Genomic DNA, 15,749 nt, shown 5'->3' on the forward strand with positions numbered 1-15,749 from the left:
ACTTTCCCTTATACATTGCTTTCCTTTCCATTATATCTACCTTTCCTTTCTTTTCTATTCCCTTCCTTTCCCTTCCTTTATACTTACCTTTGCTTCCTTTCTTTTATACTTTCCCTTCCTTTATACTTTCCATTCACTTATACTTTCCTTTCCATTCCTATTTTTAAAATTACCCATTCCTTTCATTTATAATTTCTTATCCTTTCCAATATACTTACCTTTGCTTTCCTTTCTTTTATACTTTCCCTTTCCTTTTCAGTATACTTTTCTTTCCTTTACACTTTCATTTCAATTCCTATTTTTAAACTTAGCCTTTCCTTTCATTTATACTTTCCTTTCCATTCATACTTACCTTTGCTTTCCTTTCTATTATAAATTCCCTTCTTTTATAATTCCCTTTCCTTAGCATTATACCTACATTCCCTTTCTGTTCTGTAACATTTTCCTTTAGACCTTTCTTTCAATTTCTTTTTTTTTTTTAAATTAACCTTGCCTTTCCTTTTTTATATACTTCCCTATCCTTACAATTCTACATACATTGACTATCCCTTATACTTTGCTTTCCTTTCCATTATATCTACCTTTCCTTTCTTTTCTATTCCCTTCCTTTCCCTTCCTTTATACTTACCTTTGCTTCCTTTCTTTTATACTTTCCCTTCCTTTATACTTTCCATTCCCTTATACTTTCCTTTCCATTCCTATTTTTAAACTTACCCATTCCTTTCATTTATACTTTCTTATCCTTTCCAATATACTTACCTTTGCTTTCCTTTCTTTTATACTTTCCCTTTCCTTTTCTGTATACTTTCCTTTCCTTTACACTTTCATTTCAATTCCTATTTTTAAACTTAGCCTTTCCTTTCATTTATACTTTCCTTTCCTTTCATACTTACCTTTGCTTTCCTTTCTTTTATAAATTCCCTTCTTTTATAATTCCCTTCCCTTTGCATTATACCTACATTCCCTTTCTGTTCTGTAACATTTTCCTTTAGACCTTCCTTTCCATTCCTTTTTTTTTTTTTTTAAATTAACCTTGCCTTTCCTTTTTTATATACTTCCCTGTCCTTACAATTCTACATACATTGACTTTCCCTTATACTTTGCTTTCCTTTCCATTATATCTACCTTTCCTTTCTTTTCTATTCCCTTCCTTTCCCTTCCTTTATACTTACCTTTGCTTCCTTTCTTTTATACTTTCCCTTCCTTTATACTTTCCATTCCCTTATACTTTCCTTTCCATTCCTATTTTTAAAATTACCCATTCCTTTCATTTATACTTTCTTATCCTTTCCAATATACTTACCTTTGCTTTCCTTTCTTTTATACTTTCCCTTTCTTTTTCTGTATACTTTCCTTTCCATTACACCTTCATTTCAATTCCTATTTTTAAACTTAGCCTTTCCTTTCATTTATACTTTCCTTTCCTTTCATACTTACCTTTGCTTTTCTTTCTTTTATAAATTCCCTTCTTTTATAATTCCCTTCCCTTTTGCATTATACCTACATTCCCTTTCTGTTCTTTAACATTTTCCTTTAGAGCTTCCTTTATATTTCTTTTTTTTTTTTAAATTAACCTTTCCTTTCCTTTTTTATATACTTCCCTATCCTTACAATTCTACGTACATTGACTTTCCTTTATACATTGCTTTCCTTTCCATTATATCTACCTTTCCTTTCTTTTCTATTCCCTTCCTTTCCCTTCCTTTATACTTACCTTTGCTTCCTTTCTTTTATACTTTCCCTTCCTTTATACTTTCCATTCCCTTATACTTTCCTTTCCATTCCTATTTTTAAACTTACCCATTCCTTTCATTTATACTTTCTTATCCTTTCCAATATACTTACCTTTGCTTTCCTTTCTTTTATACTTTCCCTTTCCTTTTCTGTATACTTTCCTTTCCTTTACAATTTCATTTCAATTCCTATTTTTAAACTTAGCCTTTCCTTTCATTTATACTTTCCTTTCCTTTCATACTTACCTTTGCTCTCCTTTCTTTTATAAATTCCCTTCTTTTATAATTCCCTTCCCTTTGCATTATACCTACATTCCCTTTCTTTTCTGTAATATTTTCCTTTAGACCTTCCTTTCCATTCCTTTTTTTTTTTTTTAAATTAACCTTGCCTTTCCTTTTTTATATACTTCCCTATCCTTACAATTCTACATACATTGACTTTCCCTTATACTTTGCTTTCCTTTCCATTATATCTACCTTTCCTTTCTTTTCTATTCCCTTCCTTTCCCTTCCTTTATACTTACCTTTGCTTCCTTTCTTTTATACTTTCCCTTCCTTTATACTTTCCATTCCCTTATACTTTCCTTTCCATTCCTATTTTTAAAATTACCCATTCCTTTCATTTATACTTTCTTATCCTTTCCAATATACTTACCTTTGCTTTCCTTTCTTTTATACTTTCCCTTTCTTTTTCTGTATACTTTCCTTTCCTTTACACCTTCATTTCAATTCCTATTTTTAAACTTAGCCTTTCCTTTCATTTATACTTTCCTTTCCTTTCATACTTACATTTGCTTTTCTTTCTTTTATAAATTCCCTTCTTTTATAATTCCCTTCCCTTTGCATTATACCTACATTCCCTTTCTGTTCTGTAACATTTTTCTTTAGACCTTCCTTTCCATTCCTTTCTTTTTTTTAAATTAACCTTGCCTTTCCTTTTTTATATACTTCCCTATCCTTACAATTCTACATACATTGACTTTCCCTTATACATTGCTTTCCTTTCCATTATATCTACCTTTCCTTTCATTTCTATTCCCTTCCTTTCCCTTCCTTTATACTTACCTTTGCTTCCTTTCTTTTATACTTTCCCTTCCTTTATACTTTCCATTCCCTTATACTTCCCTTTCCATTCCTATTTTTAAAATTACCCATTCCTTTCATTTATACTTTCTTATCCTTTCCAATATACTTACCTTTGCTTTCCTTTCTTTTATACTTTCCCTTTCCTTTTCTGTATACTTTCCTTTCCTTTACACTTTCATTTCAATTCCTATTTTTAAACTTAGCCTTTCCTTTCATTTATACTTTCCTTTCCTTTCATACTTACCTTTGCTTTCCTTTCTTTTATAAATTCCCTTCTTTTATAATTCCCTTCCCTTTGCATTATACCTACATTCCCTTTCTGCTCTTTAACATTTTCCTTCAGACCTTCCTTTCCATTCCTTTTTTTTTTTTTTTTAAATTAACCTTGTTTTTCCTTTTTTATATACTTCCCTATCCTTACAATTCTACATACATTGACTTTCCCTTATACTTTGCTTTCCTTTCCATTATATCTACCTTTCCTTTCTTTTCTATTCCCTTCCTTTCCCTTCCTTTATACTTACCTTTGCTTCCTTTCTTTTATACTTTCCCTTCCTTTATACTTTCCATTCCCTTATACTTTCCTTTCCATTCCTATTTTTAAAATTACCCATTCCTTTCATTTATATTTTCGCCTCCTTTCCAATATACTTACCTTTCCTTTCCTTTCTTTTATACTTTCCCTTTCCTTTTCTGTATACTTTCCTTTCCTTTACACTTTCATTTCAATTCCTATTTTTAAACTTAGCCTTTCCTTTCATTTATACTTTCCTTTCCTTTCATACTTACCTTTGCTTTTCTTTCTTTTATAAATTCCCTTCTTTTATAATTCCCTTCCCTTTGCATTATACCTACATTCCCTTTCTGTTCTGTAACATTTTTCTTTAGACCTTCCTTTCCATTCCTTTCTTTTTTTTAAATTAACCTTGCCTTTCCTTTTTTATATACTTCCCTATCCTTACAATTCTACATACATTGACTTTCCCTTATACATTCCTTTCCATTATATCTACCTTTCCTTTCATTTCTATTCCCTTCCTTTCCCTTCCTTTATACTTACCTTTGCTTCCTTTCTTTTATACTTTCCCTTCCTTTATACTTTCCATTCCCTTATACTTCCCTTTCCATTCCTATTTTTAAAATTACCCATTCCTTTCATTTATACTTTCTTATCCTTTCCAATATACTTACCTTTGCTTTCCTTTCTTTTATACTTTCCCTTTCCTTTTCTGTATACTTTCCTTTCCTTTACACTTTCATTTCAATTCCTATTTTTAAACTTAGCCTTTCCTTTCATTTATACTTTCCTTTACTTTCATACTTACCTTTGCTTTCCTTTCTTTTATAAATTCCCTTCTTTAAAATTCCCTTCCCTTTGCATTATACCTACATTCCCTTTCTGTTCTTTAACATTTTCCTTCAGACCTTCCTTTCCATTCCTTTTTTTTTTTTTTTTTAAATTAACCTTGCCTTTCCTTTTTTATATACTTCCCTATCCTTACAATTCTACATACATTGACTTTCCCTTATACTTTGCTTTCCTTTCCATTATATCTACCTTTCCTTTCTTTTCTATTCCCTTCCTTTCCCTTCCTTTATACTTACCTTTGCTTCCTTTCTTTTATACTTTCCCTTCCTTTATACTTTCCATTCCCTTATACTTTCCTTTCCATTCCTATTTTTAAAATTACCCATTCCTTTCATTTATACTTTCTTCTCCTTTCCAATATACTTACCTTTCCTTTCCTTTCTTTTATACTTTCCCTTTCCTTTTCTGTATACTTCCCTTTCCTTTACACTTTCATTTCAATTCCTATTTTTAAACTTAGCCTTTCCTTTCATTTATACTTTCCTTTCCTTTCCTTTCATACTTACCTTTGCTTTCCTTTCTTTTATAAATTCCCTTCTTTTATAATTCCCTTCCCTTTGCATTATACCTACATTCCCTTTCTGTTCTGTAACATTTTCCTTTAGACCTTCCTTTCCATTCCTTTCTTTTTTTAAATTAACCTTGCCTTTCCTTTTTTATATACTTCCCTATCCTTACAATTCTACATACATTGACTTTCCCTTATACATTGCTTTCCTTTCCATTATATCTACCTTTCCTTTCTTTTCTATTCCCTTCCTTTCCCTTCCTTTATACTTACCTTTGCTTCCTTTCTTTTATACTTTCCATTCCTTTATACTTTCCATTCCCTTATACTTTCCTTTCCATTCCTATTTTTAAAATTACCCATTCCTTTCATTTATATTTTCGCCTCCTTTCCAATATACTTACCTTTTCTTTCCTTTCTTTTATACTTTCCCTTTCCTTTTCTGTATACTTTCCTTTCCTTTGCACTTTCATTTCAATTCCTATTTTTAAACTTAGCCTTTCCTTTCATTTATACTTTCCTTTCCTTTCATACTTGCCTTTGCTTTCATTTCTTTTATAAATTCCCTTCTTTTATAATTCCCTTCTCTTTGCATTATACCTACATTCCTTTTCTGTTCTGTAATATTTTCCTTTAGACCTTCCTTTCCATTCCTTTTTTTTTTTTAAATTAACCTTGCCTTTCCTTTTTTATATACTTCCCTATCCTTACAATTCTACATACATTGACTTTCCCTTATACTTTGCTTTCCTTTCCATTATATCTACCTTTCCTTTCTTTTCTATTCCCTTCCTTTCCCTTCCTTTATACTTACCTTTGCTTCCTTTCTTTTATACTTTCCCTTCCTTTATACTTTCCATCCCCTTATACTTTCCTTTCCATTCCTATTTTTAAAATTACCCATTCCTTTCATTTATACTTTCTTCTCCTTTCCAATATACTTACCTTTGCTTTCCTTTCTTTTATACATTCCCTTTCCTTTTCTGTATACTTTCCTTTCCTTTACACTTTCATTTCAATTCCTATTTTTAAACTTAGCCTTTCCTTTCATTTATACTTTCCTTTCCTTTCATACTTACCTTTGCTTTCATTTCTTTTATAAATTCCCTTCCCTTTGCATTATACCTACATTCCCTTTCTGTTCTTTAACATTTTCCTTTAGAGCTTCCTTTCCATTTCTTTTTTTTTTTTTTAAATTAACCTTTCCTTTCCTTTTTTATATACTTCCCTATCCTTACAATTCTACGTACATTGACTTTCCTTTATACATTGCTTTTATTTCCATTATATCTACCTTTCCTTTCTTTTCTATTCCCTTCCTTTCCCTTCCTTTATACTTACCTTTGCTTCCTTTCTTTTATACTTTCCTATCCTTTATACTTTCCATTCCCTTATACTTTCCTTTCCATTCCTATTTTTAGACTTACCCATTCCTTTCATTTATATTTTCTTCTCCTTTCCAATATACTTAACCTTTGCTTTCCTTTCTTTTAAACTTTCCCTTCCTATATACATTCCTTTTCTTTATACTTTCCTTTTCTGTATACATTCCTTTCCTTTACACTTTCATTTCAATTCCTATTTTTAAACTTAGCCTTTCCTTTCATTTATACTTTCCTTACATACTTACATTTGCTTTCCTTTCTTTTATAAATTCCCTTCTTTTATAATTCCCTTCCCTTTGCATTATACCTACATTCCCTTTCTGTTCTGTAACATTTTCCTTTAGACCTTCCTTTCCATTCCTTTTTTTTTTTTAAATTAACCTTGCCTTTCCTTTTTTATATACTTCCCTATCCTTACAATTCTACATACATTGACTTTCCCTTATACATTGCTTTCCTTTCCATTATATCTACCTTTCCTTTCTTTTCTATTCCCTTCCTTTCCTTTCCTTTATACTTACCTTTACTTCCTTTCTTTTATACTTTCCCTTCCTTTATACTTTCCATTCCCTTATACTTTCCTTTCCATTCCTATTTTTAAAATTACCCATTCCTTTCATTTATACTTTCTGCTCCTTTCCAATATACTTACCTTTGCTTTCCTTTCTTTTATACTTTCCCTTCCTATATACATTCCTTTTCTTTATACTTTCCTTTTCTGTATACATTCCTGTCCTTTACACTTTCATTTCAATTCCTATTTTTAAACTTAGCCTTTCCTTTCATTTATACTTTCCTTTCGTTTCCTTTCATACTTACATTAGCTTTCCTTTCTTTTATAAATTCCCTTCTTTTATAATTCCCTTCCCTTTGCATTATACCTACATTCCCTTTCTGTTCTGTAACATTTTCCTTTAGTCCGTCCTTTCCATTCCTTTCTTTTTTTTAAATTAACCTTGCCTTTCCTTTTTTATATACTTCCCTATCCTTACAATTCTACATACATTGACTTCCCCTTCTACATTGCTTTCCTTTCCATTATATCTACCTTTCCTTTCTTTCCTATTCCCTTCCTTTCCCTTCCTTTATACTTACCTTTGCTTCCTTTCTCTTGTACTTTCCCTTCCTTTATACTTTCCATTCCCTTATACTTTCCTTTCTATTCCTATTTTTAAAATTACCCATTCCTTTCATTTATACTTTCTTATCCTTTCCAATATACTTACCTTTGCTTTCCTTTCTTTTATACTTTCCCTTTCCTTTTCTGTATACTTTCCTTTCCTTTACACTTTCATTTGAATTCCTATTTTTAAACTTAGCCTGTCCATTCATTTATACTTTCCTTTCCTTTCATACTTACCTTTGCTTTCATTTCTTTTATAAATTCCCTTCTTTTATAATTCCCTTCCCTTTGCATTATACCTACATTCCCTTTCTGTTCTGTAATATTTTCCTTTAGACCTTCCTTTCCATTCCTTTTTTTTTTTTTAAATTAACCTTGCCTTTCCTTTTTTATATACTTCCCTATCCTTACAATTCTACATACATTGACTTTCCCTTATACTTTGCTTTCCTTTCCATTATATCTACCTTTCCTTTCTTTTCTATTCCCTTCCTTTCCCTTCCTTTATACTTAACTTTGCTTCCTTTCTTTTGTACTTTCCCTTCCTTTATACTTTCCATTCCCTTATACTTTCCTTTCCATTCCTATTTTTAAAATTACCCATTCCTTTCATTTATACTTTCTTATCATTTCCAATATACTTACCTTTGCTTTCCTTTCTTTTATACTTTCCCTTTCCTTTTCTGTATACTTCCCTTTCCTTTACACTTTCATTTCAATTCCTATTTTTAAACTTAGCCTTTCCTTTCATTTATACATTCCTTTCCTTTCATACTTACCTTTGCTTTCCTTTCTTTTATAAATTCCCTTCTTTTATAATTCCCTTCCCTTTGCATTATACCTACATTCCCTTTCTTTTCTGTAATATTTTCCTTTAGACCTTCCTATCCATTCCTTTTTTTTTTTTAAATTAACCTTGCCTTTCCTATTTTATATACTTCCCTATCCTTACAATTCTACATACATTGACTTTCCCTTATACTTTGCTTTCCTTTCCATTATATCTACCTTTCCTTTCTTTTCTATTCCCTTCCTTTCCCTTCATTTATACTTACCTTTGCTTCCTTTCTTTTATACTTTCCCTTCCTTTATACTTTCCATTCACTTATACTTTCCTTTCCATTCCTATTTTGAAAATTACCCATTCCTTTCATTTATACTTTCTTATCCTTTCCAATATACTTACCTTTGCTTTCCTTTCTTTTATACTTTCCCTTTCCTTTTCTGTATACTTTCCTTTCCTTTACACTTTCATTTCAATTCCTATTTTTAAACTTAGCCTTTCCTTTCATTTATATTTTCTTCTCCTTTCCAATATACTTACCTTTGCTTTCCTTTCTTTTATAAATTCCCTTCTTTTATAATTCCCTTCCCTTTGCATTATACCTACATTCCCTTTCTGTTCTGTAACATTTTCCTTTAGACCTTCCTTTCCATTCCTTTTTTTTTTTTAAATTAACCTTGCCTTTCCTTTTTTATATACTTCCCTATCCTTACAATTCTACATACATTGACTTTCCCTTATACTTTGCTTTCCTTTCCATTATATCTACCTTTCCTTTCTTTTCTATTCCCTTCCTTTCCCTTCCTTTATACTTACCTTTGCTTCCTTTCTTTTATACTTTCCCTTCCTTTATACTTTCTATTCACTTATACTTTCCTTTCCATTCCTATTTTTAAAATTACCCATTCCTTTCATTTATACTTTTTTATCCTTTCCAATATACTTACCTTTGCTTTCCTTTCTTTTATACTTTCCCTTTCCTTTTCTGTATACTTTCCTTTCCTTTACACTTTCATTTCAATTCCTATTTTTAAACTTAGCCTTTCCTTTCATTTATACTTTCCTTTCCTTTCATACTTACCTTTGCTTTCCTTTCTTTTATAAATTCCCTTCTTTTATAATTCCCTTCCCTTTGCATTATACCTACATTCCCTTTCTGTTCTGTAACATTTTTCTTTAGACCTTCCTTTCCATTCCTTTCTTTTTTTTAAATTAATCTTGCCTTTCCTTTTTTATATACTTCCCTATCCTTACAATTCTACATACATTGACTTTCCCTTATACATTGCTTTCCTTTCCATTATATCTACCTTTCCTTTCTTTTCTATTCCCTTCCTTTCCCTTCCTTTATACTTACCTTTGCTTCCTTTCTTTTATACTTTCCCTTCCTTTATACTTTCCATTCCCTTATACTTTCCTTTCCATTCCTATTTTTAAAATTACCCATTCCTTTCATTTATACTTTCTTATCCTTTCCAATATACTTACCTTTGCTTTCCTTTCTTTTATACTTTCCCTTTCCTTTTCTGTATACTTTCCTTTCTTTACACTTTCATTTCAATTCCTATTTTTAAACTTAGCCTTTCCTTTCATTTATCCATTCCTTTCCTTTCATACTTACCCTTGCTTTCCTTTCTTTTATAAATTCCCTTCTTTTATAATTCCCTTCCCTTTGCATTATACCTACATTCCCTTTCTTTTCTGTAATATTTTCCTTTAGACCTTCCTTTCCATTCCTTTCTTTTTTTTAAATTAATCTTGCCTTTCCTTTTTTATATACTTCCCTATCCTTACAATTCTACATACATTGACTTTCCCTTATACATTGCTTTCCTTTCCATTATATCTACCTTTCCTTTCTTTTCTATTCCCTTCCTTTCCCTTCCTTTATACTTACCTTTGCTTCCTTTCTTTTATACTTTCCCTTCCTTTATACTTTCCATTCACTTATACTTTCCTTTCCACTCCTATTTCGAAAATTACCCATTCCTTTCATTTATACTTTTTTATCCTTTCCAATATACTTACCTTTGCTTTCCTTTCTTTTATACTTTCCCTTTCCTTTTCTGTATACTTTCCTTTCCTTTACACTTTCATTTCAATTCCTATTTTTAAACTTAGCCTTTCCTTTCATTTATACTTTCCTTTCCTTTCATACTTACCTTTGCTTTCCTTTCTTTTATAAATTCCCTTCTTTTATAATTCCTTTCCCTTTACATTATACCTACATTCCCTTTCTTTTCTGTAATATTTTCCTTTAGACCTTCCTTTCCATTCCTTTTTTTTTTTAAATTAACCTTGCCTTTCCTTTTTTATATACTTCCCTATCCTTACAATTCTACATACATTGACTTTCCCTTATACTTTGCTTTCCTTTCCATTATATCTACCTTTCCTTTCTTTTCTATTCCCTTCCTTTCCCTTCCTTTATACTTACCTTTGCTTCCTTTCTTTTATACTTTCCCTTCCTTTATACTTTCCATTCACTTATACTTTCCTTTCCATTCCTATTTTGAAAATTACCCATTCCTTTCATTTATACTTTCTTATCCTTTCCAATATACTTACCTTTGCTTTCCTTTCTTTTATACTTTCCCTTTCCTTTTCTGTATACTTTCCTTTCCTTTACACTTTCATTTCAATTCCTATTTTTAAACTTAGCCTTTCCTTTCATTTATACTTTCCTTTCCTTTCATACTTACCTTTGCTTTCCTTTCTTTTATAAATTCCCTTCTTTTATAATTCCCTTCCCTTTGCATTATACCTACATTCCCTTTCTGTTCTGTAACATTTTCCTTTAGACCTTCCTTTCCATTCCTTTCTTTTTTTTAAATTAACCTTGCCTTTCCTTTTTTATATACTTCCCTATCCTTACAATTCTACATACATTGACTTTCCCTTATACATTGCTTTCCTTTCCATTATATCTACCTTTCCTTTCTTTTCTATTCCCTTCCTTTCCCTTCCTTTATACTTACCTTTGCTTCCTTTCTTTTATACTTTCCCTTCCTTTATACTTTCCATTCACTTATACTTTCCTTTCCATTCTTATTTTTAGACTTGCCCATTCCTTTCATTTATACTTTCTTCTCCTTTCCAATATACTTAACCCTTGCTTTCCTTTCTTTTGTACTTTCCCTTCCTATATACATTCCTTTTCTTTATACTTTCCTTTTCTGTATACATTCCTGTCCTTTACACTTTCATTTCAATTCCTATTTTTAAACTTAGCCTTTCCTTTCATTTATACTTTCCTTTCCTTTCCTTTCATACTTACCTTTGCTTTCCTTTCTTTTATAAATTCCCTTCTTTTATAATTCCCTTCCCTTTGCATTATACCTACATTCCCTTTCTGTTCTGTAACATTTTTCTTTAGACCTTCCTTTCCATTCCTTTCTTTTTTTTAAATTAACCTTGCCTTTCCTTTTTTATATACTTCCCTATCCTTTCAATTCTACATACATTGACTTTCCCTTATACTTTGCTTTCCTTTCCATTATATCTACCTTTCCTTTCTTTTCTATTCCCTTCCTTTCCCTTCCTTTATACTTACCTTTGCTTCCTTTCTTTTATACTTTCCCTTCCTTTATACTTTCCATTCACTTATACTTTCCTTTCCATTCCTATTTTTAAAATTACCCATTCCTTTCATTTATACTTTCTTATCCTTTCCAATATACTTACCTTTGCTTTCCTTTCTTTTATACTTTCCCTTTCCTTTTCTGTATACTTTCCTTTCTTTACACTTTCATTTCAATTCCTATTTTTAAACTTAGCCTTTCCTTTCATTTATCCATTCCTTTCCTTTCATACTTACCTTTGCTTTCCTTTCTTTTATAAATTCCCTTCTTTTATAATTCCCTTCCCTTTACATTATACCTACATTCCCTTTCTTTTCTGTAATATTTTCCTTTAGACCTTCCTTTCCATTCCTTTTTTTTTTTAAATTAACCTTGCCTTTCCTTTTTTATATACTTCCCTATCCTTACAATTCTACATACATTGACTTTCCCTTATACTTTGCTTTTCTTTCCATTATATCTACCTTTCCTTTCTTTTCTATTCCCTTCCTTTCCCTTCCTTTATACTTACCTTTGCTTCCTTTCTTTTATACTTTCCCTTCCTTTATACTTTCCATTCACTTATACTTTCCTTTCCATTCCTATTTTGAAAATTACCCATTCCTTTCATTTATACTTTCTTCTCCTTTCCAATATACTTACCTTTGCTTTCCTTTCTTTTATACTTTCCCTTTCCTTTTCTGTATACTTTCCTTTCCTTTACACTTTCATTTCAATTCCTATTTTTAAACTTAGCCTTTCCTTTCATTTATACTTTCCTTTCCTTTCATACTTACCTTTGCTTTCCTTTCTTTTATAAATTCCCTTCTTTTATAATTCCCTTCCCTTTGCATTATACCTACATTCCCTTTCTTTTCTGTAATATTTTCCTTTAGACCTTCCTTTCCATTCCTTTCTTTTTTTTAAATTAACCTTGCCTTTCCTTTTTTATATACTTCCCTATCCTTACAATTCTACATACATTGACTTTCCCTTATACATTGCTTTCCTTTCCATTATATCTACCTTTCCTTTCTTTTCTATTCCCTTCCTTTCCCTTCCTTTATACTTACCTTTGCTTCCTTTCTTTTATACTTTCCCTTCCTTTATACTTTCCATTCCCTTATACTTTCCTTTCCATTCTTATTTTTAGACTTACCCATTCCTTTCATTTATACTTTCTTCTCCTTTCCAATATACTTAACCCTTGCTTTCCTTTCTTTTGTACTTTCCCTTCCTATATGCATTCCTTTTCTTTATACTTTCCTTTTCTGTATACATTCCTGTCCTTTACACTTTCATTTCAATTCCTATTTTTAAACTTAGCCTTTCCTTTCATTTATACTTTCCTTTCCTTTCCTTTCATACTTACCTTTGCTTTCCTTTCTTTTATAAATTCCCTTCTTTTATAATTCCCTTCCCTTTGCATTATACCTACATTCCCTTTCTGTTCTGTAACATTTTCCTTTAGACCTTCCTTTCCATTCCTTTTTTTTTTTTAAATTAACCTTGCCTTTCCTTTTTTATATACTTCCCTATCCTTACAATTCTACATACATTGACTTTCCCTTATACTTTGCTTTCCTTTCCATTATATCTACCTTTCCTTTCTTTTCTATTCCCTTCCTTTCCCTTCCTTTATACTTACCTTTGCTTCCTTTCTTTTATACTTTCCCTTCCTTTATACTTTCCATTCACTTATACTTTCCTTTCCATTCCTATTTTTAAAATTACCCATTCCTTTCATTTATACTTTCTTATCCTTTCCAATATACTTACCTTTGCTTTCCTTTCTTTTATACTTTCCCTTTCCTTTTCTGTATACTTTCCTTTCCTTTACACTTTCATTTCAATTCCTATTTTTAAACTTAGCCTTTCCTTTCATTTATACTTTCCTTTCCTTTCCTTTCATACTTACCTTTGCTTTCCTTTCTTTTATAAATTCCCTTCTTTTATAATTCCCTTCCCTTTGCATTATACCTACATTCCCTTTCTGTTCTGTAACATTTTCCTTTAGACCTTCCTTTCCATTCCTTTTTTTTTTTTAAATTAACCTTGCCTTTCCTTTTTTATATACTTCCCTATCCTTACAATTCTACATACATTGACTTTCCCTTATACATTGCTTTCCTTTCCATTATATCTACCTTTCCTTTCTTTTCTATTCCCTTCCTTTCCCTTCCTTTATACTTACCTTTGCTTCCTTTCTTTTATACTATCCCTTCCTTTATACTTTCCATTCCCTTATACTTTCCTTTCCATTCTTATTTTTAGACTTACCCATTCCTTTCATTTATACTTTCTTCTCCTTTCCAATATACTTAACCCTTGCTTTCCTTTCTTTTGTACTTTCCCTTCCTATATACATTCCTTTTCTTTATACTTTCCTTTTCTGTATACATTCCTGTCCTTTACACTTTCATTTCAATTCCTATTTTTAAACTTAGCCTTTCCTTTCATTTATACTTTCCTTTCCTTTCCTTTCATACTTACCTTTGCTTTCCTTTCTTTTATAAATTCCCTTCTTTTATAATTCCCTTCCCTTTGCATTATACCTACATTCCCTTTCTTTTCTGTAATATTTTCCTTTAGACCTTCCTTTCCATTCCTTTTTTTTTTAAATTAACCTTGCCTTTCCTTTTTTATCTACTTCCCTATCCTTACAATTGTACATACATTGACTTTCCCTTATACTTTGCTTTCCTTTCCATTATATCTACCTTTCCTTTCTTTTCTATTCCCTTCCTTTCCCTTCCTTTATACTTACCTTTGCTTCCTTTCTTTTATACTTTCCCTTCCTTTATACTTTCCATTCCCTTATACTTTCCTTTCCATTCCTATTTTGAAAATTACCCATTCCTTTCATTTATACTTTCTTCTCCTTTCCAATATACTTACCTTTGCTTTCCTTTCTTTTATACTTTCCCTTTCCTTTTCTGTATACTTTCCTTTCCTTTACACTTTCATTTCAATTCCTATTTTTAAACTTAGCCTTTCCTTTCATTTATACTTTCCTTTCCTTTCATACTTACCTTTGCTTTCCTTTCTTTTATAAATTCCCTTCTTTTATAATTCCCTTCCCTTTGCATTATACCTACATTCCCTTTCTTTTCTGTAATATTTTCCTTTAGACCTTCCTTTCCATTCCTTTCTTTTTTTTAAATTAACCTTGCCTTTCCTTTTTTATATACTTCCCTATCCTTACAATTCTACATACATTGACTTTCCCTTATACATTGCTTTCCTTTCCATTATATCTACCTTTCCTTTCTTTTCTATTCCCTTCCTTTCCCTTCCTTTATACTTACCTTTGCTTCCTTTCTTTTATACTTTCCCTTCCTTTATACTTTCCATTCCCTTATACTTTCCTTTCCATTCTTATTTTTAGACTTACCCATTCCTTTCATTTATACTTTCTTCTCCTTTCCAATATACTTAACACTTGCTTTCCTTTCTTTTGTACTTTCCCTTCCTATATACATTCCTTTTCTTTATACTTTCCTTTTCTGTATACATTCCTGTCCTTTACACTTTCATTTCAATTCCTATTTTTAAACTTAGCCTTTCCTTTCATTTATACTTTCCTTTCCTTTCCTTTCATACTTACCTTTGCTTTCCTTTCTTTTATAAATTCCCTTCTTTTATAATTCCCTTCCCTTTGCATTATACCTACATTCCCTTTCTGTTCTGTAACATTTTCCTTTAGACCTTCCTTTCCATTCCTTTTTTTTTTTTAAATTAACCTTGCCTTTCCTTTTTTATATACTTCCCTATCCTTACAATTCTACATACATTGACTTTCCCTTATACTTTGCTTTCCTTTCCATTATATCTACCTTTCCTTTCTTTTCTATTCCCTTCCTTTCCCTTCCTTTATACTTACCTTTGCTTCCTTTCTTTTATACTTTCCCTTCCTTTATACTTTCCATTCACTTATACTTTCCTTTCCATTCCTATTTTTAAAATTACCCATTCCTTTCATTTATACTTTCTTATCCTTTCCAATACACTTACCTTTGCTTTCCTTTCTTTTATACTTTCCCTTTCCTTTTCTGTATACTTTCCTTTCCTTTACACTTTCATTTCAATTCCTATTTTTAAACTTAGCCTTTCCTTTCATTTATACTTTCCTTTCATACTTACCTTTGCTTTCCTTTCTTTTATAAATTCCCTTCTTTTATAATTCCCTTCCCTTTGCATT

General features: G+C 30.7%; 1 long non-coding RNA gene across 1 annotated transcript in view; it reads right to left on the reverse strand.

Moving 5' to 3' along the window:
• Positions 1–15,749, reverse strand: part of LOC146754132 (uncharacterized) — a 187,709-nt gene continuing 171,960 nt past the window's right edge. The window contains exon 2 of the long non-coding RNA XR_014939836.1: positions 1–15,749. This exon is cut by the window's right edge and continues 12,391 nt beyond it. This is a non-coding gene — a long non-coding RNA (uncharacterized LOC146754132).

The sequence above is a fragment of the Coturnix japonica genome, chromosome Z, assembly GCF_054131305.1.
Source record: "Coturnix japonica strain WE chromosome Z, WE-NBRP24, whole genome shotgun sequence".
NCBI lineage: Eukaryota > Metazoa > Chordata > Aves > Galliformes > Phasianidae > Coturnix > Coturnix japonica.